Source organism: Podarcis cretensis (assembly GCF_951804945.1).
Source record: "Podarcis cretensis genome assembly, chromosome: 10".
NCBI classification, from domain to species: Eukaryota; Metazoa; Chordata; class Lepidosauria; order Squamata; family Lacertidae; genus Podarcis; species Podarcis cretensis.
In genome coordinates, this window is record NC_137179.1 from 22085229 (window position 1) to 22107735 (window position 22507).

A 22507-nucleotide genomic window follows, 5' to 3' on the forward strand; every position below is an offset into this window, starting at 1 on the left:
TCAGTTTTGCCTTGTAAGGCTATGCAGTGAAGGCACACTTGTTTGATAAATTAGCTTTTGTCATACTGCACTTGTGGGTCCTTTTATTATGAACTTCCCATCAGCCTCAGCCAATGTGGACAATAGTGAGGGAAGAGGGGAGCTGTAGCCCAATAACATCTGGAGGACCAAAGATTCTCCACCACTTTTCTAGATTCAGGGAGAAAGAATCTTACATTTTAAGATAACTGGATATGATAGAAGATCAATAATGAAATTAGGACAGTCTTCCCAAACTGGTGTAGAAAAGGACAAATCTGTCAATTTTGGTATCTCATTTTTCCATTCTTAAATTTTATTTCCACATTTCCATGTCAGGTAGTGTTTCTTAAACAAAGTCCTCATGAAAATTCATCAGCATTCCAAGGTGAATTTCTCCAAATATACACAATTCTGTATGCCCTCTTCACCAAATATAGATTTTTATGCACATTTTACCCTGGTTAATGCATTTTTGCACACATTACTTCGCTGCAGAAATGCATTGCAAAATTCAGAGAAGTGTGAATTTCGAAAGAGCACATGCTTTTTTCAAGAAGTACCGACTAAGTAAGTTCACCTTTAAATAATCCGAATTTCTACCCCTATCCCTGACTTGGTGCTTTCCAGATGCGTTTGGACTCCAACTCATCAGTCAACCCCAGTCAACATGGCCAAATGCTGGACATGCTGGGAATTGGTTCAGTATCATCTGGAAGGCCACAGGTTCCTGTTCTAAGACTTCACAGTGCTGCATGTTGGGCTCCATGATTTTATAATAATTGCTCAACACATTAGTGAACAATGGAGGGGGGAAAGATGATGTGATAAAGATTCAGAAATGTGCCATGAAGGGTATCCTAATTCAGTTATGAAACCAGCACTTGCCTCCTAGCAAGCAGAGATGGTACTGAAAATTAGAACTTATGCAGTCAAAGAAGAGAAGTAAAAAAAGAAAAGGTCCCCTTCTAAAAAGAAATTGGATATCCAGCCCAAGTGATGCTGATGGAAAGGAGCAACATTGGCAGGCAAAATGTAAATTGGAGATTTAAGAGAAGCCTAGTAGCAAATTTGAAGAACGAGGAGGCAAATGCAGGCCGACAAGTCATAAGGATTTCTTTAAGTACACCAGAAATAAGATGCCTTGTGGGAGAGATGGTGGGCTGACAAGACTGGGAAGCTATGGAGGGGCAATCAAAGGGGATAAAGAGATTGTCCAGAAACTAAATCATTGCTTTGCTGCAGCTTTTTCTGCAGAGCACAAGGAAGAAATGCAGAACCTTCAGGGTTAGGCAGGTATGCAAGCCATGAAGCAGCTGGTATGATACAACAGCAGTCAAGATTTCATAGGATTGCAAATTGGCTTTATGGAATCACCTAGTCCAGTGATGGCCAAATTTGGCCCTCCAGCTGTTTTGGGACTACAATTCCCATCATCCCTGACCACTGGTCCTGTTAGATAGGGATGATGGGAGTTGTAGTCCCAAAACAGCTGGAGAGCCAAGTTTGGCCATCACTGACCTAGTCAATCAAAATTGTCAAATTTCCCTTTTCCGCACTGCCATGAGAATCACTCCTTCATTTTTCAAGTGTGCTAACTTAGCAAACCTGGGTTTTGAACACAAGCCTTCTTCAGGAATTCGGAACCCAGGAATAGCGAAGGGCTTCTGAGACACTGATGGTGGAGAGCTATGGATTTATTCGGATTATCCCCAACCCACCAGCTGGACTTCAACACATTGAATGTTCGAAGGATCAAGGCTGAGATTCCCTTGGAGGGAGTTCTGTCAGTTTATTATTATTATTATTATTGATTGTTATTATTGTGTTTCATTTATGAATCACCTTTCACGTACCAGTAAGTCTTGAGGCACTTCACAGGCACATAAGAAAAACCACAAAACTTAAGTTTAGAAACAATATAAAACACAACTAAAGATTGATAGCAGAAACTGCATTCCAAATGCCTTGCCCAACATATTTTGACTCTCAAGAGTCTTTGTCAGTGGAATATTTGGACAGCTTCTCCTTCTGCATAAGGAGTGTTATAACACACTGCAAATGCATAGAAACGTAAAACCATACAAGATTATCCAGTTATTATTGCATATCCTATTGGCCATCAGCCAGATACTGTACTCTTGCATATATATGTTAAATAAATATACCGTATTTAGTTTCCTTAGACCTAGTTGCGGGTTTTTTTGTATTTAGTGTGTCAAGGATTGTGTTCTCCAGCACCAGCTTGATGAAGCTAAGCCGGTCTGGATCTGGCCAATGTGTGGATGAGATTCCTTGATGGGGGAAGAGGTGGAATACAAATGTAATAAATAAATCAGAAGTACCGTAACCCACTCTTAGCAAAGAAAGGTTGCTAAGAATGGGGGAAGAATGGTAGGTAAGAATGAACAATGCTGGCCATTCAGTAGCAGTCAATGCACATTACAACTGTTAAGAGCCACTGCCTGGATTTGATGGTTTTCCTTTTTGCCTTGATTCTTCTTTCCCCCTAATGTGCAGCATGTACTACATTTCAAGCCTGCAGACGGAGCCAGTGTTGTTTGCTGATTTTCGCACAGCACCTAGAGAATTTTCAAAGCTCTGTAAATAATGCATAACTACAACTTGTTGGGCAGCCAAGTGATTTGTCTGTTGTCGGGCCAGCTTGTGTAGGGAAGAAAAAAATGATTAACTCTGCCACCGATCACAATAAGCTAATCTGGCCAGAGAAGGCAGTAATTGATCATTTGGCCAGACATCCAGATGTACTGCATGTTGAACTTGTCACATGGCCAGGACTAATTTCAACCACATGAACATCTCGCCACAGCAATGTGCAGGCAATGGAAAGCTATGCAGTTGATTGAAATGATTAAAGATGGTGCACATGGGGACCAACCACCTTCATGGGTTGAGGTCAAGGGTCAGCATGAATAGGCCCTTGCCTAGGATCGGTACCCCAACAAGGGGTCTACGGACAAGAGTCCCCTGGACCTTCTCTTGCTCTTCACCATTGCAACCTGCGTGTTCATATGCACCTCCCTCTGGTCCAGAGGGAATGAGATCGCAAAGGATAGCAGTGGCGAGGAAGAGGAAGAGTAGCTGTCATTGTGTGCTTCCTCACTGGCTCCGCTGGGCAAGCAGGTGGTAGGAATGAGGAAGCAGCAGCAGCAGCAGCTGGCAACAACAGCAAGATGCTGGTAGAGTTTTCCCGACCAAAGGCGGCATTTTCTCATGGGCAACATTCTGGAGGCCACATGGCCATGGTGAGTGTGGCCAGAGGCAAAAGTGGGTAGGCTTACATATAAATGTGGGTGGGGCAATGGATATGACTCTTATCTTTGTACACTAAGCAAATACCAGCCATGCAAAATCCAGAGGGTTTGGCTCACATGCCCACACACATCCAGGCAAGCAGGAGGCAGGGTTGTGACTCAAGGCCACATTCCAGCCAGGAAAAGGCAGTCAAGGAAGTTGCAGAGCAGGACTGGTGAGGGAGATGGCTGAGAGGCAGAAAGGGAGGACTGCCTCTAGGCCTGAGCTTACTTACCCCTGGGGTAGAACCACCGGGGGGGGCAACTGCAGATGTCCTGTGGAAGCTCCTCCCCTTAAAAAAAAAGAAACTTGGTGCTTGCACTCACCCCCTGAAGTGGCAGGCCAAATCAACTAAAGTCAACTGAAATTCAACTGAAGTCAACCAAGTCAACTGAAAGTCAACTGAAGTCAACCAAGTCAACTGAAATGGCCTATATATAGTCACATATTTCGGGATCCTAAATTACCAATACTGCCCTTGAGGCTGACAAGTATTGCCTAACGCTGCCTGTAATGTTCATTCTGTAAATACCCACAGCAGGGTTATTTTCTGCTTCCATGAACGGAAAGAACTACCCTGAGTTACAGTAATTAACCAACTCAATGGAAGCATCATGGGACCAGCCCAACTCTCAAAAGTCGGTGGAGTTTCCGGCAAACAGCAGCCTCAAACCTCTTCAGACGAATAACCACAAAAGTGCTCAGGAAATCCAAACTCTGTCAAAGAAACGTTGGCTTTCCTCAAAGTGATCCTCAGGTAAAATAGTTGCAGATCACGGCCAAGAGGATTTGGGAATAAATTGAGAAAGTCATCCCAATGAACTGGCAACTTTCTTTAAAATGCATCTCTGCTGCTCAATTGCTACAGCTCTACAGTGACTTCTGGCTACCACCACGACAACCATAATTCTAATATGCCACATATTAGAATATCTGGATCTCTTTGACATACACATTCCAGAGGCAAGGCAGAAAAGGGTGGAATGAGCTTTGAAATATGACTGAGCTATTATCTTAAATTGTCCTTTCTGCTAAGTGTGGTAGACAGTGTATCCCTGTAATTTAATTATAATGATAGGGCATACTCCAGCCAAAGTTAAGCACTGTTAAGGCTCATCTATTTCAATGGGAGAATTAAGTATGTGCTTAAATCTCCTCCACTAAAATTAATGGGATTTAGGCCATGTCCCAGCATTACATTTAGCCACAACAATATAGCTTTTTCCTGTGCAAAGTCATCTGGATGCTCACCTGGAACATCTATGCTCTTACAGATCTATGGGGCGGCTCTTTTTCATACCAGCGCTGCCTATCCTGAGAACAGGAGAGGGCTGGCATAGGATGTAACTGCAGCTTGGACTTCCTCTAGTCTGGTTCTAAGAGATCTCCATTGGCTCCCAGTATGTTTCTGAGTGTTTAAAGTCCCAAACGGCTTCAGCCCTGTCTATCCGAAGGAGCATCTCCACCCTTATCATTCAGCCCAGACACAAAGTTCCAGCTCCGAGGACCTTCTGGTGGTTCCTTCACTGTGAGAAGTGAGGTTACAGGGAACCAGGCAGAGGGCCTTCTCTGTAGTCACACCCATGCTATGGATCGCCCTCCAGTCAGATGTCAAGGAAATAAACATCTATCTAACTTTTAGAAGACCTCTGAAGGCAGCCCTGTACAAGGAAGTTTTTAATGTTTGAGGTTTTTGTGTTTAAATATTTTGTTGGAAGCCACCCAAAGTGGCTGGGGCAACCCAGTCAAATGGGCAGCATATAAATAATAAAATTATTTTTATTAGTGTGACCTCAGCCTAGGACTTGCCGATCAGAAGGTTGGCGATTTGAATCCCCATGATGGGGTGAGCTTCCGTTCCTCGGTCCCTGATCCTGCCAACCTAGCAGTTCGAAAGCTCGTCAAAGTGCAAGTAGATAAATAGGTACCGCTCTGGCAGGAAGGTAAATGGCGTTTCCGTGTGCTGCTCTGGTTTGCCAGAAGCGGCTTAGTCATGCTGGCCACATGACCCGGAAGCCAATAAAGCGGGATGAGCTCCACAACCCCAGAGTCAGTCACGACTGGACCTAATGGTCAGGGGTCCCTTTACCTTTACCTTTAACTAAGATGTTGGTCCAACAAGCAGTCCCCACCACACCCCCGGTATGCTGGACTAGGATATTTTTTTAAGGGGAAGGGAGGAAACTCACTACAAAGTAGCACACATACACACATAGTCTTACATATACATACCATGCCTGGGAGCTGCTGGTTTGGATTAAGGATTTGTTTCCATAGAAAAGTAAGTATGCTTAGGCCAGAGTAGGTCAATATGGTGCCCCTCAGGACTCCAATTCCCATCAGCCCTAGCCATCATGGCCAACAGTTAGTGTTGCTTGGGAGCTGTAGTCCAACAGCACCGCTGGCTTACATATTGAACTCTGGTGAGGGAAATCTCCCCCCCTATTTTCCTTTTGTGTGGGTATGTGCCAACTCATGGGGTTAGAGCTGTTTTGGACCCACCCAATATCTTTTGGGAGGTTCCCGCACAATGTTGAGGGGCTGGAGGAGGGCAAGTGTGGAGATGACAACAACAACAACAACTTTTATTTATATCCCACCCTCCTCGGCCGAAGTCGGGCTCAGGGCGGCTAACATCAGATATATAACATTGGTAGAAAATCAAACAATAATTAAATTACCTCCTAAAAACAGGTCAAAATCAAATCAAACTCTAATTAGATGGCTTTCCACAGGGTTAGGGTTGGGAACAGAAAGTGCTCACCGGCCCAACTGTTTACGTTGATCTTGTATGGGCCTGTGAGAATGCTGGGAGGCCTCTTTCATATTAGTTCTTATACAAAAATAAAAGGGGAATCAGGGAAAAAGGCCTGGTGGAACAACTCCGTCTTGCAGGCCCTGCAGAAAGATGTCAAATCCCGCAGGGCCCTGATCTCTTGTGGCAGAGCATTCCACCAGGCTGGGGCCAAGGTCAAAAAGGCCCTGGCCCTGGTCGAGGCCAGCCTAATCTCTCTGAGGCCCGGGATCTCCAAGGTGTTATTATTTGCAGACCGTAAGGTCTTCCGTGGGGCATACCAGGAGAGGCAGTCCCATAGGTATGAGGGTCCTAGGCCATATAGGGCTTTAAAGGTTTAAACCAGCCCCTTAAACCTGATCCTGTACTCCACCAAGAGCCAGTGCAACACTGGATGAATGTGATCCCGTGGCGAAGACCCCTTAGGGTCTTCTCGAGATGAGCATGGCATGGCTTCAGTGGCCAGCTCTTCTTCCTCCTGCCATGGAAGGAGGAGTCACCCACCATTGTAGCCAAGCCGCTTTCAGCTCTGCACTCGACCTCTTCCCGATGATGCGACAATGCACACATGATGTCACGTTTGTGTGTGGTGTGTTGCACGTGTGACGTCACACATGCGACGCCAGGCCCCGCAATATCTATCGCAAGCTGACGCGTCTGGTGTGTGTAAAGCAGCTTTTCAACAACCTTGCATTTCGTCTGGAAAGAAATGGAGCTACATCTAACGGAAATGCTGATGCAATTGGAGGGAAATTTAATGAAGAAAACCCATGACCCTTGACTGAAATGTACTCTGATTTGGTCTGGGAGGGAAACCACTGGTTGGATTTTCTTTCCTTTTTCTACCCTTGCCTTGGTTCTCACTGTAGGCTCAGCTGCACCCAGGCAATCTGTTAGTGGAAGTGCCAGAGACTCTCACACAAAACAAAAACACCATTGTGACCTCCGGGAACAGAGCAATCCAAACAAACAAGTGAGTCAGGTGACCCAGGCCACTGGGAGACAATCAAGGCATCTCAGAGGCCTTCCTTCAGTAGCAGCAAGGATTCCTAGCAAGAGGATGGAGAAGCAGGTTGGCTTAAAAAAAATAATTCATTCTCTCCTGACAGCAGAAAGCAAACGGCATCAGATTGTGGTGTCCATGGTACCAATTGCAAATCTCACAGGTGCAAACTGTGAAAGGACACTTTAGAATCAGTGACTTGGGCACATCAACAGCTTGAGATCCAAGCCCAGAAGTAGGCATATTTGTTCCTCATCAGGAAACCCATATAAGCACACTGAAACCCTGATCAAGCTTTATGTTATGACATCAAGGGTATGGTTGTTTAACACAGCATTGAACAAACGCACTGTGACAACTAAAACGTAATTAAAAGGCAGATGAAATTTAAAGAAGCCTGGAAAGCACTTTGAACATGACCCTATGTTGGTGTTTTTTGGTGTGTTTTTTAAGCTGACAAACACTACAGATGAAGGTGACTCCAAGCCAAGAAAATTGTAGGCAGTTGATGGATTCCTTACAGATTGCTGGCTTTTACCTACTAGGCAATCATCAAAATAAAGATATTGAGAGATCTGTGATGGGCATATTCTGTTGTTACTGATGATAGGCCTTATCTGAGCTTAATAGAAGATCAAAATGTTCCCTGAATCAATTTGAAAAGGCTATTGACCTGCTTTCTGCCAGAATCCCTCTTTACTGCAAACATATGACTGACCCCAAAAGAAAAAGTTTTCACAAACTGCCTGACACTCAATACAGTGATATCTCGGGTTACGAACTTAATTCATTCCGGAGGTCTGTTCTTAACCCGAAACCATTCTTAACCTGAGGCGTGTTTTCGCTAATGGTGCCGCACTGCCGGCGCACTATTCCTGTTCTCATCCTGGGGCAAAGTTCTCAACCTGAGGTACTACTTCCAGGTTAGCGGAGTTTGTAACTCGAAGTGTTTGTAATCCGAAGCGTTTGTAACCCGAGGTGCCACTGTAATCACAATGGTACAGATACACAAACAGACTACAGTTATCACTATTAGAGGCAAGGTTTGCATTTGTCAACATTTCCTAGATGCCTGTCTACAAAAAGAAATCAGTCATCATGTTTATAAACATTTGCATCAAATCTCAGACTGCATGAGGACTACTGTGTACAGCCGCTGCACTAAGGGACCGCTTTGAGGTCATTGGTTTTTTGCAATCAAGTGGTGCATGAAATTTTGTGAAATGAATATGCAGACAAAAAACACCCAAGAAGCAGCTCAAGATTTATGTATTGATTCATTTCATAGTAGTATTGTACGTAGACATTTCCGTTGCCACAAAAAGCTTTGGTCAAACCTCACTATTAATGACAACAATCACATGGGGGTATATGATCATATATAATTCTGGGCGTCCCTTCCTTCCTTATTTCCTTCTGTACATCCATCCATCCATCCATCCTTCATTCCTTTCTTTCCTTGGAAAAAATAAGCCAACGCTGTCACAGCTACGATTACATTATGGTCACAGCTGCAATTACGCCAGCCTGCAGCACACTTAGAAATGTCAACGATGCATTCTACGTGCAGCCAAAACCAGGGCACAGTACAAAATGCATGTGTTGGGTAAAACCGCATATATCAAATTTGCATCCACCACACAATGGCCTGAGTAGATAGTACTAAATATAGATAAAACCTTAATAAGTAACAAGAAATCTGAATCCCATACCGAGGGGAGTGGGAAGAACTTGACTGACAAGACTTAATATTTGGGAGGTACACTCAGAGATGCTGAGAGTCTAGCCCAGGGGTCAGCAAACTTTTTCAGCAGGGGGCCAGTCCACTGTCCTTCAGAACTTGTGGGGGCCAGAGTATATTTTGGAGGGGGAGGGAATGAACGAATTCCTATGCCCCACAAATAACCCAGAGATGCATTTTAAATAAAAGCACACATTCTACTCATGTAAAAACACACTGATTCCCGGACCGTCTGCTGGCCAGATTTAGAAGGTGATTGGGCCGGATCCGGGCCCCGGGCCTTAGTATGCCTACCCATGATCTATCCCTTTCCCTATGCTCTGGCTCAAACAAAGAGCATGGAAGAAGCCAAACTACCTGAGACATTTGTATCCACCTTGTCCTTTAGGCCCAATGACTAGGGGTGTCACAACTCCAGCTGAGAGATACGCCACTTTCCAAAGCCAGTAAGACATTTCTGAGCTTGGGAGGAGAGGGTGTTGCGGGAAATCCCCTCCCACACGCGCGCCTTTTGCCCCAGCGAGAACAGGGAATTCCCGGGTGTGCCTTCGACCCAGCCCGCCAATCGGCAGGCTGGGGAGGTGGGGCCTAGCCTATTTAAGGCCAGGCATGCCCAGGGACTGCCCTCTTTCCCCTTTCCAGCTGAGCGGTTTTTCCCATCCCACCCACCCTTTAGGCTTAGCTAGCTATGACCTTGCTATGGACTCCGGTTGGTCGCCACAAGGGGCCTAGTAGGAATTTTTCCAATTTGGCGCACTTCTAGCCTTTTGGTTTTTTCGCCTACCTCGTAGCAAACGTCACAACTTCCACGGTATTGGCGGTTAGGCATTGGCAGGGAGTTAATTGTTATGCAAATGAAGGGGGGAAGGAAGCGCCATCACCTTCCCCCAATGAAAAGGGTAGTCCGGTAGAGGACTCCGGGGGGCGTTGCCTTGTCCGAAACCTAGGGAGGTAAGGGCCTCTGGCACGCCCCCGAGCGGTGACACCCATGGGATCCTAGTTGGCGTACTTCAACAGGACTCCCACGGCTTGTGGATAACCCTTCCCGGTCTCCATGCCGGGTAGTCAATAGGAGCCAATGCCTAAGGCCAATACCTTTCAATTCTGTAATCAATAAAGTTGTGGCCTTTTTATGCCCATTAACCTTAAATAATGTGTCCAGTGTCTTCATTTCACATGGGGGAGGGGACTTGCCACGCAATTGATAACACATCCTTCAGAACCACTTTTGCATTAGTTCCCACCTACCCACCCAAGAAATCCACTGGAGATATTAATCTGTTGTATATATTTGGAACCTCTTTGTGCTGATCCTGTTCTGAAATACAAAATGAAGCCAGCATGCAAAAAAGATCTATTTTGCATACTTCAAAAGTTACATGTACAAAAGGTGTGATTGCACTACACCAAATGCATGGCATTTCTTTGTGCCATTAACTATGTCTGGACTTCCAGATGTTGTTGGACAACTTTCATCCCCCCTCACCACTGACCATCCTGCACAACCCTATCATAAACTGTTTTTCTGATGCCCTTAGCTGAAGTGTATTGATTTATCCACTAGTAATATCTAGGGATGTTTTTGATTTTAAACATCAGATTATTATTATTTGATGTTGCTGTTTTGTTTTATTTTTATAGGTGTTTGATTTTATTGTTTAATGGAGAACTGCCCCAAAAATCGTTACTGAAAGGTGGCATATACATTTGTGAAATAGGTAAAAGGTCAATGCAGAGGGACGCCATGCCATCAAAAATTGAGGTCAACAATGGAGCTTAAGAGCACAGTGGAAGATCAGATAAAACCAAGGTGGCTGGGTGATGGAAAGAGAAACACACGCCGTGCTCAAGCTGGAGAGTGGCTGAGAGAAAACCAGGAAACTGAATGATCGTGAGGGCTACTTGTTCTCTGTGGACAAGGAAGATAAAATCCCAGGCAATTACACAAAAGATATGGGTCAAGCACTAGCAAGGCACCTGAATCCCACAAGGAATTATGTGCATGAGCATGTTAGGTTAGTTACAGTGTCCTGGTTTCATACCAGATCGCATATTGATTGCTGTATGCTTTTCTTGGAGATAAAAAGTCACAAAATGAATCCCATGCATGCAACATATATTTCTGCTAACAACATATCGCCAATCCATTAATTGAAGCTATATTCTCCAGCAGAAAATACTTGCTTACCTTTAGGGGAAATAATTATGACCTTACCAGAAAGATATGCTTCTTTCTCTCCTTTGGTTTAAGCAGGGAAGCAGATTCACGTTTTGGAAAATATGCTTTTGAAGGGCAAGGATATTTGACCATTGGAACCAAGGCATATTAGACTATTCAGATGAATTATGCTTGGGTGATACCATTTTAGAACGAAGGGCAGGACCACAGTTTGAATGCTTCCTCACATAAAAACGTATCTTTCCACAGAAGTCTGGAACATTGAGACCAGTAGGATAGTACACTTCTCCCTGATATTCCCATTGTAGGAGAATTTGGATGTTGTGGAGCATTCATTCGTATCATACCATTCGTATCTTATTTTCTGAAACTGGACAGTCCTATGAAGTATGCCATGTTCTTTACATTTAAGTGTAGATACAGTTTTATTGAAAAGCAATGAGGAAAGAAATCCACAGTTTCTGCAGAAAAATGGCAGACTTTCTTCTTCGGGGTTTTGTAGGAGGGGGAAGTGAACAGCCATCTTTTATTAACACACTGAGGTTGGAATAACTTGTCTGCCATTTTCATTCTACTTCTGAAATGTTCATTCCACTGAACATGGAAGGGACAGTGGGATCATAATGGCAGATCCACTGTGTGCAGGTCCCTGGGCAGATTTTTCCTGTGACTGAGAGCCCTGCAGGATAAGTCAGGGTCCAGGCTGGTCACTGCAACACACCCCACCCCAGCTGTGTGTTTGTGATACAGTGGATGTCTGCAAAGACCTATGATCCTAAACAATGGTGGTTTTACACACAAAACACATAAACAGCTGGAGTTTTCAGTTTCATTACACAAACTTATCTCTAATAAGCTCGACAATCTTCATAAGCTCAGAGCAGCTTTGGACAATACAATCAAGTCACTTGTGATACCACTTCCCCATTTGGCTGACGGCATTGTTTGCCAGGCTGGACAAATCATCTGTGTTTGTTCTCCCGCAAGTCCACTCTATCCTGTTAGAAACACACATTTCTAGCTGCATTTTCTTTTAAAATGCTCTTTTAAAAATACATCTCATACTTAAAAAGAAATGTTGGTCACTGTATTGGCACATTCTAGAAGTGCGAAATATGGCGAACAACTAAGGTCTGATCTGCACAAGCCCCAGAGGTGTAGATTGGGTTAGTTTGCATCAGAATTAAGGATGGGCAAACCTGTCAATTTTGTTTTCCATCAGTTCTCCCCACCCGCACCTCATCTTAGCTTCAGCTATTCACATTTGCACATCAGTTTGCAATTTTTTAAAAAATCCTCACAAAATTATTCAGCATTTTAGGACACATTTCTCCCAATCTACATAATTTTATATACTATTTTGCTTACTATATATATATTTGCTGCAAGCAATTTCATGCAGTTTTGCCATTATATGCAATTTTGGAAGTGATTTCCCCCAATATAATGCATTTTCAATTGTTATTTTCAGTAATGTAAGTGTTCTGGTACATACTCTCCTCCAGTCGATTACTTGGCTGGCGAACTGCAAGGCAAAATTCAGAGAAGTGCAAATTTTGCGGGATGGCTCTGTTTCAGTTCTTGTACTTTGGAAAGTATGGACAGTGTCGTCGCAACGGGGGGCGTGGGGGTCGGTACGCCCCGGTTTCCATGTTTGCGGGGGAGATAAGAAATCACCCCTGTGGGGGCTCACGGCAGCACAAGCAGCCATCACACCACCGCAGCTGCATTTGGAGGATCCTCCATTCACGGCTGTAGCTGTGAGCAGAGGATCCTGGCCCTGGCAGCAATCCTCTAAGTACAGCGCATGTGTGGCATTGCATGCATGCGCTGTATGTAGTGACGCCACACTTGCACTGTGTAGCAGTTTGTCGCTGGCACTGCTCCAGCACCGTACTGACGGTACTGAGATCCCTCTGTTGCCACTGCAGCCATGAACGTGGCTATAGCGGCGACGGAGGGATACCAGCACCGTCCGTACGGCGCCGGAGCGGTGCCGGTGGCAAACCACTACACAGCGCATGTGCGGCGTCGCTACGTACGGCACATGCGTCATACGTAGCGGTGCCACACATGCACCTTACATCGTGATGCCCGCCCTGGGTGTCATGACGCCTTCCTTTGCCCCTGAGTATGGATTAGGTAAATTCATCGTTACTTGGAAACTGAATTAAATTCCCTCCATCCTTAATCAGAATCCACATAGGCTAAATCCCTTAAGCAATCCTCTTTGCTTGTAATGTCTGGGAAGTCTCACAGTGTCTGAGAAGGATCTTATGTACAACATTCTACATCTTTGTCTGTTCAGTTGGCTAGTATGTTAATGGGTCTGGAAAGGGAAGGTTCTTTATCTTGGTGCAGCAATAAAACTTCCAGCACATCTGCAAAGCTAAGCAGGGCCTAGTATAGTTTCAAACTGGATGGGGACCATATGCTTTGCAGAGAGTTGGACTAGATGACCCTCCCAATACTACAATTCTATGATATTGCACATTACTTAATGCCGAATATGATATACCTTAGTGCCTTTGGAATAATATTTGTTGAGGAGTGTGAAGGTCAACATTGGTTCACACAGAGCTAATAATTTTAGAAGATCATGATGTTTTCTGCAGAAAAAAGAATTCTCCCTCACTCTTAGCTGCCCTCACAAAATTGACCTTAAAATGTAACTGTAGATACTCAACAAAATAAATGCAAAAAAAAATAATCACCTGTTAGTAATTTAATCAATGTAATTCTCATTGGGGTGACATGTTTTTCAAGGAAAGGAAATCTCAGGATTAATCTTCCTATTAGAGGGCAGTGTTTGACCCTAATCAGTTGCCATTGCACTGAGGACAGTCCCTGACTCCATCGTTGCTTCTTGTCTTCCTTGAGTGCATCCTCTGTCCGTAGAAAAGTCCAGACAGAAACTCAATACTTTCCTCTCCATTTCCCTCCGCTTCCTCAAAGCTTTTTAATATTTATCCATATTGATCCACCATAATTTCAGAGTGATGTTATTACCAAATAGCTAAATGGAGCTCTCTGCTGTTTCATCAAATCCACACTTAGCTGAGATCATGGAACTTGTTCCATTATCCTATTAGCCTTCAGGGGTAATTCCCCAGGGGGTCCGCTGAATCTCCTTCACTTCTCATGTGTCTGGCAGAGAAAGAAAACAGCTTGTAGGGTCAGCCACAGATGAAAGTAGGGAGAGAGGGCATTTCCTTCCACCACCTCTGGACACCTCAAGCAGAGAAATCAGCTCCTCTGAGTTTTATGGAAGCAAAGGTGGGAAGGAAGCCTTCCTGTGTGCTAAATTCAGAGGCAGCCAATATGGCGCTCCTCAAATGTTGGGCTCCAAATTCCCATCAGATTCAGCTAGCATGCTCGGGAATGGTAACAGTTGTCATCTAGCAACATCTATAGGGTACTGCATTTGCTAACCCTGTGCTAACTCTCCTTATATTTTGCACATATTGAAGATGCAAGCCTTCTGGTTTTCAGCTTTATTTGTTTTTAAAGTTTGCTGTCTGCTTCATTGTCCAGGGCTCTTCTTTCCACACCAGCATTTCTTTCAACATTCCCTAAATTGAATCTAACAAAGTGTCTAGATGGATTTTGAAATATACTCAGAGCGAATCCTCAGTTTCATGGAGTTTATTTCAGTTTGTAATAGAAACAGCCAGTCATCGGGTGTGTCTGTCAGTGCTTGTGTGTGTCTGGCCCCTCCCAGACCCTAGGATATATATCCTTTGTTCACACCCAGGTCACACCTGATAGGCTGATTCAAACTTCCCTTCTGGGCCGGATTGGACGACTCCAATGGCCAATCAGATTACTACAATCTAAAATCCTACCTGCCTATTATTCTGGGATTGAAGCTCCAGACATAACAGATTTCTCACTTGGCAGCAGTGGGTTGATGGTGGAATTAGGGCACCGCTGAATTTTCGCGCAGTTCAGATTTTCACTGTGAGAGGAAAATCTGTTTGTGTGTGTGTGTGTGTGTGTGTGTGTGTGTGTGCATGCTTCTGCAGACTCTTCACAGCCACTGATTCTGAAAAGGTTCAGAAAATGGCAGCCCAAACCATCAAGGGCTGCAGCATTTGGGGCTTGTAAGTATAGAGAAAAAGCATCTAATAGGTGATATGATAGAAGTGCATACAATTATGCCAACTGAGGAGAAAATGGACAGAAGGAAGTTTTTGTCCTTCTCTAGCACTAGAACCTGCAGACATCCGTGAAGCTGAACACTGGACAATTCAGGACAGAGGGAACAAAGAACTTTTTCGCCTAGCACATAGTTAAACTACGACCTTTGCTTCCACAGTGATGGCCACCAACTTGGATGGTTTTAAAAGAGGTTTACAAACATTCATGGAAGAGTAGGCTATCAAAAGCTCCGAGCCACAATGGCTACATTCTCATTCCAGGGCTGGAGGTAGTATGCTTCGGAATACTGTTTGCTGAACACTATAGGAGGGTAGAGAGTTTTTGCATGCTTGTGGGCTTTCAATAGACAGCTGTCTTGTCACTGTGAGAACAGGATTCTGGGCTAAGTGCACCACTGACTTGATTCAGTAGGTTCTTCTTGTGTTCTTAAAATAAAACAAACCATGCAAGCAAGCAAGCAAGAATAGGTGTGTTCAGGCTTTTATCTTTCCCACAGCAACATATAGATGCTACATTTTTCAAAAATCACTATTTCCATTACACCTTTGGCCTAATTCTTCAGTCCTCATTCTCAGCTGAACCAAAGCATAACAGTACAATCCTATGCATGCCTCCTCAGAGATCGGGATGTCAGAGAACTTTGATGAAAATGGAAACAGAAGCGGAAATTGCCATTGTTTGCTTATTGTCCCATGTCTAGAACAGAATGCAATTGATTGTGTTTTTCTGCATTTGCATTGTGTTTCTTTTGAGTTGAAATGGATACGGGGTGGAACTACATAATGACAACATAATTTTTGCCACAGTGGACAGCAAGACAAATAACGTAGACAAACTGCAACAGAACGGAAGCAGGCCTGCATGTGATGAAAACAGTGTGGAACAAAAAACAATGAATTCTTGCAACCCGGTACAGAGGTGAACCCCACTGAGCACAATGGGACTTACTTCAGCTAATTGGGTATAGGATTGCAGCTAAGCAGAGCAAAACTAATTTTCCTTCGTGCCAAGGGTGGAGGAGATCTACTGATATAGCTACTGCCAGATCTATTGACCTGCTGTTTTGTAATGCTCAGAGCAGGAGGTGAGAGGCAGCATTTTCTCCCCCCCCCCGCCCCCAATAAATGCAGTCAAAGGCAACTAACTATGTCAGCCACAGGGTTAGCATACAGTTTGACCACTATAGTTTGGGGAAACAAAAGAGCTGGAGATGTGGGACATACCCCTGGCCCACAAGCCCAACAGCACTTTTGGAATATCTATGTCAGTGGAGCCAAGGCACTTCCAACAGTGTAACTCTCTTCCCACCAACATATCTCTCCCATCCTTCCAGCCTCCAGAGGAGGACAGCATTTCCCCCTGAATATTTGCAATTCGGTTTTCTGCCCTTCATCCCTGGCTGACATCATCGCTCCCTCCCTTCCCTTTGTTACCCTACTTCCTGTCTAAATTTGGGCAACCTTCTTTTTCACTTACATTACCCTGAAAAGTGTGATGTGGTGAAGGGAGAGACAACCGAGTGTCCATTTGGGGGGAATATGATACCATAGGAATAGAGAGAGCAGACTCTCGCATAGCAGAGTGACAAAGTGAGATTTGCACTGACCAATGAACCAGTGATTGCCTTGGCTCTCACCTTTTTATCACCATCACTTTAACCCAGAAGCAGTTGACATGGTGTCATCCAACAACATCTGGAGCCACCACATTGGCTCCCCCGTTGGCCAACAACAACCCAAGTGTCTTGCCCCTGGATCCCAGTAACATTTAACTAAAGCAGAAGTGTAACATAAGATCAGTTCAGAATCTGACGCTCCATGTCACTGATTATCATTTGTGTCAATGATGTCATGTCATAACTTGTGTTAACTTTGGCCATAGTAGGGTTCACTTGAACAGCCTCTGTACACTTTCATGTGCATTGGCCAAAGCCAAAATGGGCTGCAGTTAGTGTCACTGTGAAAGAGCTGTCCATGCGCATAGCAAGGTGCCCTTGAAATGTTTTAAACTGCAACTCCCATCCATGTTTTCTGGGGTTGGTAGGAGTTATAGTCCAAATTTTTGGATAGCATCAGATGGACAAAGGCTGATGTATGGTGAGAGATGGAAAAGAAGTAGAGAAGGGGCAGATGCCTTAGCTTTAAACTGTAGTTAAATCCAAATTCTCAGATCCCACTGAATACACCAGGCCAGATTTTAATATAAGTGAAGACTAGTGGGTCAGTATTTTTTTTAAGGAAAACTGGATTTAGATATTTAATTTTAATAAAAGCTACTGCAGCCCAGAAACCAAGACTGGTGGCAGGAATGTTGCCCATGTGGTCTTTAAAAATTGATTTTAAGATTAGGGTTTGGCAAGGGCAGGTTGGGGTATCTAGGGCAGCCAGATCTAATTCCAACCCATCTTGGTCTATTGTTGCATCATCGTTTATTATTCACAGTTCAGATAGCTGATCTCCCAGAGGAAGAGTTCTCTTTAATTAGCATCAGCACCACAGGGTGAATGGTCATTTGACTGATTTTGCCTGGCAATGAAACTTTAGAACACCTACCATCATTTTAAAATGCAGTTAAGGAAAAAATTAAAAATAACCACACAACTAGTTTTGCCATAGGGTGACATCTACTTGAGCTGGCTTTATCATGGCTTTATCATGATTGTATGATCATATATCATCACAAAATCATGATTATATTTTTATATGGCCTGCTTAAATTCCTTTAACTTCACCATCAGTATGAACCCCATTGCACCGCTTGCCAGAACAGATGATATCCTGTGCACTCAGGTTTTGCTTGTGGGTGGGCTTCCCGTAGGCATCTGGTAGGTCACTGTGAGGACAGGGTGCTGGGCCAGGTGGGTGTTGGGCCTGATCCAGCAGGCCTTTTATCAAGTTGTTTAGATCTCTATGTACCACACACAACAAGAATGGGGAGCCTGTGCCACCCCAACCCCATGAGAGGTTGTTGGACTCCAAATCTGATCATCCCCAACCATTGGTCTGACTGAGGCTGATAGGAGTTGAAGTCAAGCAAGTTCTGAAGAGCCAAGGGCTCCCCATCCTTGGCACAGAGGGTTCAGCTGAGTCCTGGGTTCATATCCTGACTGTGTGGCCTTAGTTAAGCCATCATCTTTCAGCCTAGCTAATGGGGAGAATAAAATGGGACAGCACCACATATGGAAGACTGGAAACCCAAAAAACCCAACGCCAATGAGGCCATGGAAGACTGTGTGATTGCTGCCCCTCCGTTCCTTGGAGCTTCTTCTCATCCTCTCCTCACACTTTCTATGGAACAATATTAGATTTCCATTTCCTATAAGAGGTGAAAAGGAAGTACGTCAGATGCCCAGTCTATTGCTGCTTTGCTAACACTACAGGTGAAATTGGGTTCCCTGTGTTGCAATTGAACAATCAAACTGCCAGTGAATAGTTTGAAGGTACAGTTTAGTAAGACGGCAACCATGTTGCACCTCAGCAAGCCTGGGTCTGGTCAGTGCCACCTTAGCTTACATAGAAAAAAGTTAAGATACAAAATTTAAAGACAAAAAAAGCAATCACACACATATACACACTGCCCTGAGTTCTTTCAAGCTTGGGAAGCGGATGTGGCATGGGGGGAAAAGCAGCTTTTAAAAACATCCCATTCGTGACAGTTGCATTGTATAAACATCCTTGTAAAACTCCCGCTAAATTAGATTCTTGAAAACAGAGTTGCAGAAGCAGCTTTTTGCTGCTTTTTAATGCTAGAAAACCTCACTTGGCATCCAACCATCTGCAGTCTTGTCCCCGTCAGCCTCTAAATGTCATTTCATCCAATGGAGCGGAAGGAAAAGTGACCAACACTAGCTGGTACCGATGAGAGTATATGGAAAGCTCCACCCCTCTGCTTATGGCTGGGTACAAGAGCGCACACTCTCCGTGGGAAGAGATGTGGAAGAACAGGTTCTTCTGCACGTCACTCAGTTCTCCTTCATCCCATCTCAATACACCAGCAGGGCTCAAACAACAGGAGGAATCCAAGGGGAACAATTGGGCCCTCGTTCCACTTCTAGCACTTCTCTTACAGCCTGCTAATGCAGAAGATACCAGAGAGAAAAGCCCAGGAAAAGTCCACACACATTTTGCCCCTTGTAATTTGCTCAGAGTTGACCCAACTGGTTCCCCTGGTCAGTGCATCATCATGCCACCCATCTAGGACCCAAGAAATCCATGAATGGTGCTCCTATTATCTGGCACTCAGTGTGAACTTCTACTGGGGAATACCAAACACTGCTATTGTTACACAGAAGGAACAGCACCCTCGCTCTGTTGGAAAACACAAAACACACATCCAGAAGCCACTCTGAGGTCCCCCATCAACTTTCTTCAATCCATGGAAACATTGAAAGTTAAGGATTTCTGTTGCTGAGCATCCATCCCCGTTTACACTGAAAAGAGGGGGGAAGAGAGATCAAACAGTAGCGTTTGCAAACCAAATCCACTTGTACTTACTTTGAGTTGCAAAATCTCCCGTCTCTGTTAAACAGTCTTCAATCCCCCGTGAGGACTTCTGAGCTTTCGCTACACCTTCACTCGGCAAATGCAGCACTTTTCCTCTTCTCTCTCTTTTTCTCCCCTTCTCGAAATTATTGACTCCTTTTCTTCCTTTGCCCCCTTTCCAATGTCCCTCTGCTCCTCCTCCTCTTCTTCTCAGTTTACCCTCTTCCTCTTTCAATTTCCCCCCCAGAATTTCTCTACTCAAGGCAGGGAACCTGATCCTTGCTTTGACTATAGAGAGAGCAGACTGTGAGTGACTGAGTGAGCGAGAGAAAAGAAAGGGAAGGAGGGGGGGAGAGAGCAGAGCACAGTTCCCTCATGTGATCTGACTGGGAAGCTTATTAAAAGCAGGTCACTCAAGGGGCAGTCTCTCCCACCAAGACCGATGGAAAGGCAGGAAGCGGGGAGGGGGGAATCAGAGAGGAACTCTCCATCAGGAATGACATCTTTTTCAAGGGGCTTCAGTCAGTGCAGAAGGAAAGTAAGAGGATACTATTCAGTTCCTCAGAAACTTCAGATGCAGGAAGCACCCAATCAGTTTGTAAGCTTTTGCACAACCAGTGAGTATCAACCCGTTTTGCTCAGTCCGTAGCCAAAAGTCAGCACTTTTTCACAACAGCTGGCCGAGATGCATTTTGCCAAAGCTCATCTGAGCTGGAAACAGCTTGAACAAACAGTCTACACAGGTGAACACTGCAATTTTAGTCACATACACGAACAAAGGATCACAACAGCTACATCTGTAAACAAGGGCCCAGTGCCAACAATTAGGGATAGGGGATTCTGCCAATTTCAGATTTCCTCAGCTTCTCATTTTTTTCAGATACAGTGGTACCTTGGGTTACATACGCTTCAGGTTACAGACTCCGCTAACCCAGAAATAGTACCTCAGGTTAAGAAATTTGCTGCAGGATGAGAACAGAAATCATGCTCCAGCGGCGCAGCGGCAGCAGGAGGCCCCATTAGCTAAAGTGGTGCTTCAGGTTAAGAACAGTTTCAGGTTAAGTACAGACCTCCGGAACGAATTAGGTACTTAACCCGAGGTACCACTGTATTAAGTTCTGCTCTCCACATTTCCACATCACTTGGTGTTTTTTAAAGTCCTCATGAAAAATTGCCAGCATTTTTCAGTGAATTTCTCCTCATATACAATTTTCGCCTGGTGCCTTAAAATATATAATGAAGGCACCAGGCGAACCTCCCTGTGGAGAGCATTCCACTAATGGGGAGCCACTACAGAAAAGGCCTGTTTCCATGTTGCCACCATCTGGACCTTGTGTGGAGGAGACACACGAAGAAGGGCCTTAGATGATGAATGCAGCAGAGTCTGGGATAGTTTATATGGGGAGAGGCAGTCCTTGAGGTATTGCAATCCTGATCCATTAAAGGCTTTAATGGTCAAAATCAGCACTTTTAATTGGGCCTGGAAGCTAATTGGCAGCCAGTGCAGTAGGGCCAGGATTGGTGCGATATGCTCAAACCATCTTGACCCAGGGAGCAAGCTGGCCAGCTGAAGCTTCTAAACCAACTTCAGAGGCAGCCCTATGTATAATGTGTTGCAGTAATCCAACCTAGAGGTTACCAGAGCATAGACGACAGAAGTTAAGCCATCCCTGTCCAGATAGGGGTGCAGCTGGGCCACCAGCCAAAGCTGATGGAAGGCACTCTGTGCCACCAAGGCCACCTGAGCCTCAAGCAACAGCAGATGATTCAGGAGTACCCCAATCTACATACCTGCCCCTTCAGAGGGAATTATGATGTACCTTATAATATGGCAAATGAAGACAACTGACGACATGCATCTGGGGTACAAGGTTCAGGCATGTACTAAGCATTATTCTTAGCCTTGAAAGGCCTCGTCCACAAGACTTCAGTCCCATTTTGCCCTGCAAACATCCCACCCACCCATGGGTTAGGGTCTCACTGTCACTGAGCTTTTTGAGTTGCTGGTTGACAGGGCCGAAAAGGATATTTCTTCTTTCCAACCTCAACTGGCCTCCAGTTTGTGCATTTTTCACCTTTCCCTCAGTGAAATACAGCTTACTTGTATTAGGCGTTAACTGGTTTGGTAAGAACCATGGGTGGAAAGGGCATAGGGCAGGAACTACTAAATAGTAAGCTTGGGTTAGGGCCTCTGCTTGGCAGGAATCTCTAACCCTGGTCATCCAGTGAGATCCTGGAGGCTTGGCTCGCACCACAACAGAACTCGATTCTCGGAGACTCCCAGGGAAGGGGCTATGCACTTCCCAACCCTGATAGAACAACTGCTCCTTACCCAACTGCCATGCCAACCTCAATAAAGATTTGGCCTGATTATCACTCAACACCTGATGTTCTGATGTTCTGTTTATTTCACCACTCCCAAGAGACCACATAATACACTTGCTTGGGCAAGCAGGTGGACCAGTGAAGCCAAACCTCCTTGAGAAAAAGTGTTTGTTCGCCGGTGATTGCAAAAAGCAAAACATTCCTCTGCTTAGGTTTTGATTCTTGCCCTCAGGGCTTCCTTCAAGCTTTTCAGTTTCAGATGGATTATGTATAAAGGTGGTGTTTTTAAGGAGAGGGTGGGGGAGGAGAGGTTGCCGAAGTCAAATCCCTACTTTCAAATAGACTGAGAAAACAGCCTGCAAGGAAAAGGGGATCAGAATCGGTCAAGAATAAGGCATGCTGGGAAATCTCCATAGACTATGAAGCCTGAGCCTTCCTGAGGCAGTTCATTGAGTAAAAGGGAAGATATGATGGAGTTCTTTTGAAGAAG

General features: G+C 44.7%; 1 protein-coding gene across 1 annotated transcript in view; it reads right to left on the bottom strand.

Moving 5' to 3' along the window:
• The window catches only part of PTN (pleiotrophin), a 94269-nt gene extending 74231 nt beyond the window's left edge, over nt 1-20038 (bottom strand). Inside the window, exon 1 of the mRNA XM_079993171.1 lies at nt 19705-20038. The gene's annotated coding sequence lies outside the window, so the exon portion shown is untranslated. The remainder of the gene's footprint in view (nt 1-19704) is intronic.
• Nucleotides 20039-22507: the final 2469 nt, after the last annotated feature.